We start from the raw sequence: 4,646 nt of genomic DNA, 5'->3' as shown, positions 1-4,646 counted from the left end.
GTTCCATTAGGGGGGTTCACGTTTCGCAAGCGTAAAGAAGGGAGGGAATGAGCGTGGCCGAGAAGACCTGAAGCTTAGTGTGGAGCGACAGACCAGGTAGCTTCCACACAGCGTTACGCAACCGATGAAAAGATATTGCCGCTCAACTGATTCGAAGTGAGACCTCTGCTGTTAAACTGGAGCCGGTCATAAGCACACTGCCCAGGTATGGGAAACTCTCCACTCTCTCCACAACTGCCCCATCACTGATTGGGAGTTGTGGGGGTGGAGTGTCCGATGGTACAAAATACCCAGGCAGGTGCTAAGTTTTGGTAGGGCTGATGGTAAGGCCCCATCTCTTAGTGGCACGCTCCAGTCTCAGCAGCAGCGTCTCCAACCCCTCTGAATGAGCAGCTATTACCAAATCATCGGCATACATAACGTGGTTGAGCAATTGGGAGCCATCCCTTGACCGCACCCTGGCATCGATCAGCCTCCCATTATATCTGTACCATATGAAGATTCCCCCGGTACAGCTATTGAAGGCTTCACGAACTACGTGGTCAAAATAGATGTTAAATAATGTGGGAGCCAGAGGACATCCCTGTCACACCCCAAGGTGTACAGGGAATGGCTCTGACTCCCGGCCACGTTTTACCCGGGCCCGCTCACCATCATGAAGGTCCTTAATGATCGTGAGCAGAGGGTCAGGTACTCCAAAAGCACGAAGAACGACCCAGAGCCCAGGCCTACTGATGGTATCATAGGCCTTGACCAGGTCAATAAAGCAGAGATGTAGGTCTTGTTGGAATTCCCTACACCTCTGCTGTAGCAGACGGACAGAAAATATGGCATCTGTGCCGGACCGCCCTTTCCTGAAACCGCATTGGGGCTCCGCAAGCCTCTCCTCAGCGTGCCTGGCAAGGCGATGCTGAATAATCCTTGCCAGGACCTTTCCCGGCACACTGAGGAGTGAGATGCCCCTGGAGTTGTTACAGTCTGTGCGGTCCCCCTTCTTAAAAAGGGATGCCCTGGTGGTCCCCCTTCTTAAAAAGGGGGACCACCAGGGCATCCTTCCAATCCTGCGGAACCCGTCCAGTGGTCCAGACCGTTGTTATGATGTCATATAGGGCAGTCTGTGCACAAACGCCACCCTCCCTCAGCACCTCGCTTGGGAGATCATCTCTGCCCGCTGCCTTTCCTGGTCTCAGACTCCGGATCGCCTTCAGTACTTCCTCAACAGATGGCACCTCAGCCAGCCACTCACAGGGGGTGACTTCTTCCAATATTTGAGGCACCGCAGCCTCAGCAGGGTCATCCTCACTTTGTGCCACGATGTTTTCCTGGCTGAGGGATTTTCCCTCTCCCAGGACCTCACAGAAATGCTCAGCAAATCTGCAAACCTGTTGCTGGGGGTCGGAGATTGGATCACCGTTTTATCCCCTAATGATGGTAATAGGTGTGGCGCTGCAGGTTACTTTTTTGATGGAGTTAAATAGAGATTTGTGATCACGGGCCACTGAGGCAGACTCCATCTCCTCAGCAACCCGCGACCACCACCCATCCTTGCAGCGCCTCACGGCTCTCCGAACCTCCGAGCAAAGGCTGCGGTAAGCCTCCTCATTCTCTGACGTGGGATTCTGTATCCGATGACAGTGGGCCTGTCGCTTTTTCTCAACCATCCTGAACACCTCCTCTGTCAGCCAGGGTCTCTGGGGAGGTCTGGACCGTGTACCCAAAGCAGCCATTGCAGCTGCATGAGTCACAGTCCTAAACCTCGCCCATTTACCCTCGACATCAGGAGGAGTCGGGGACGATGCCAATCCCAGCCGCAAGTGATGATGGAATTCTCGCTTGCAACTTTCATCATAAAACTGAGACCAGGCCACTTTTAGTTGGAATGGGGTCCTGGGTGTACACCCACCACCAGAGTGGAAGAATGGTAGGCGCATCTTACAGATGACTAGTCGATGGTCAGAGGGCAGATCAGCTCCACGGTAGGTCCTGGTGTCAAGGACATGGGCACGCATCCGCTGGTCCGTCACGATGTAGTCCAGCAGATGTTCTTGCTTGGACCCGGCATGCATCCATGATGTTGTGTGGATGCGCCGATGCCGGAACAGCGTGTTGGTAATTACAAGCCCATGGACTGCACAAAAATCTAGCAGCCTCCTACCGTTGTTATTGAGCTGATCTGGCCCATGCCCTACAATCACTCCAGACCAGGTGCCAGTATCATGACCAACTCGGGCATTGAAGTCACCCAACATGATGACTCTATCCCGAGGGGCCACTTTAGCCAGCACCTGTGACAGGAGGTCATAGAAGGCATCTGACTCATCGGCTTTGCCTGCATCCCTCCACGGATGTTCATCTTCGGTGGGGGCATAAGTAACCACGACCACCATTCCTCGCCTCCGGTTGATGGGAAGGCGAGCCCAAAGTAGCCTGGGGCTTACAGCTTCCCACACCTCACCGCCACGCTCCCACGCCCCCTTCATTCTTTTGTTCAAAAGAAGAGTCACACCCTGTTGTTTGGCAGTCTGCTGCCCCGATTAGAGGACTGTCCACCCCTCATGGTGGCAGGAGCCAGAGCCGGTCCACCGGACCTCCTGAATGCCACATAGATCCAGGTGGTACCGGTCCAGCTCCCGACAGAGGAGTGGCAGCCTCTCCTCCGCAGTGAGCGTTCGAACATTCCACGTGGCCACCCGTAGTGGCTTTTCGTTGTTTCTGGAGGAGCCCCGAGGATAGATATTCAATGTCCTGGCTCCGCCCATTGGGGTTTGGCCAGGAAACATCATAGACGCCTGGCCCCCCGGGGCCTCCGGCACAAGCTTATTAGTTACATATTTAAGTTTAACTCGTGGTTTAGTGGTAATTAATTGAAGGTGGAGGGTTTACCAGCCCCTCGCACCCGTCCAGAGCCCCCATTTAGCTCCTGTGGTGGACACATATGCCATGACGGGAGGAGCCAATCAAAATTGGACCTCCCCCCACAGCACTGTCCACGACAGAGTTGCCCGTCCGGCACCGCGAGGAGGTAGGGGGTTGTTTTGCCGGATATACACACACGCACACACGCGCACACACATGCACACACATACACGCATACGCACACACACGCACACACACACGCACGCTGCAGGGAGGTAAATCTGAAGAGCTCGTAAGCTCTTTGCCGCCGCAACGAGGAGAGGGGGAAGAACACAAGGACAAACGCAGCGATAATCAACAAGAGTGGCCGCTCAAACCGCGCTGCGAGAGCTCTGCTGACTCTCACAGAGACTCAGAGAGACCCACAGAGACTCAGAGACTCTCACAGAGAGTCGGAGAGACTCACAGAGACTCTCACAGAGACTGAGACTCTCACAGAGACCCACAGAGACTCTCACAGAGACCCACAGAGACGCAGAGACTCTCACAGAGACTCTCACAGAGACTCAGAGATCCACAGAGACTCAGACTCTCACAGAGACTCAGAGACTCTCACAGAGACCCACAGAGACTCAGACTCTCACAGACACCCACAGAGACGCAGAGACTCTCACAGACCCACAGAGACGCAGAGACTCTCACAGAGACCCACAGAGACTCACAGAGACTCAGACCCACAAAGACGCAGAGACTCTCACAGAGACCCACAGAGACTCAGAGACTCTCACAGCGACCCACAGAGACGCAGAGACTCTCACAGAGACTCTCACAGAGACGCAGAGACTCTCACAGAGACCCACAGAGACCCACAGAGACTCTCACAGAGACCCACAGAGACTCAGAGACTCTCACACAGAGACCCACAGAGACACTCACAGAGACTCAGAGAGACCCACAGAGACCCACAGAGACTCGGAGACTCTCACAGAGACCCACAGAGACTCAGAGATTCTCACACAGAGACTCTCACAGAGACCCACAGAGACTCACTCTCACACAGAGACTCTCACACAGAGATTCTCACAGAGACCCACAGAGACTCAGACTCTCACACAGAGACTCTCACAGAGAGACTCTCACAGAGACTCACAGAGACTCGGAGAGACCCACAGAGACTCTCACAGAGACTCTCACAGAAACTCAGACAGATCCACAGAGACACACAGAGACCCATAGAGACCCACAGAGACACAGAGACTCGCAGAGATTCACAGAGACTCTCAGAGACTCAGAGAGACTCTCACAGAGACCCACAGAGACTCACAGGGACACAGAGACACACATAGACTCGCAGGGATTCACAGAGACTGTCATAGAGACACACAGACTCGCAGAGATTCACAGAGACTCTCATAGAGACTCACAGAGACTCTCAGACACAGAGACCCACAGGGACTCACAGAGATCCACAGAGACCCACAGAGACTCAGAGACTCTCAGAGACCCACAGAGACTCACAGAGACCCACAGAGACCCAGAGACTCACAGAGACTCTCATAGAGACCCATAGAGACCCACAGAGACTCGCAGAGATTCACAGAGACTCTCAGAGGCTCTCACAGAGACCCACAGGGACTCAGAGACCCACAGAGACTCTCACAGAGACTCTCATAGAGACCCACAGAGACCCACAGACTCACAGAGACTCTCAGACACACAGAGACCCACAGGGACTCACAGAGACCCACAGCGACTCATAGACTCTCACAGAGACGCACAGAGACTCTGGG

Source organism: Petromyzon marinus, chromosome 69, assembly GCF_048934315.1.
Source record: "Petromyzon marinus isolate PM22_M1 ecotype Great Lakes invasive population chromosome 69, UKy_Petmar_22M1.pri1.0, whole genome shotgun sequence".
NCBI classification, from domain to species: Eukaryota; Metazoa; Chordata; class Hyperoartia; order Petromyzontiformes; family Petromyzontidae; genus Petromyzon; species Petromyzon marinus.
The sequence above is the reverse complement of the archived record's forward strand: the minus strand, read 5'-3'. Positions refer to the sequence as shown.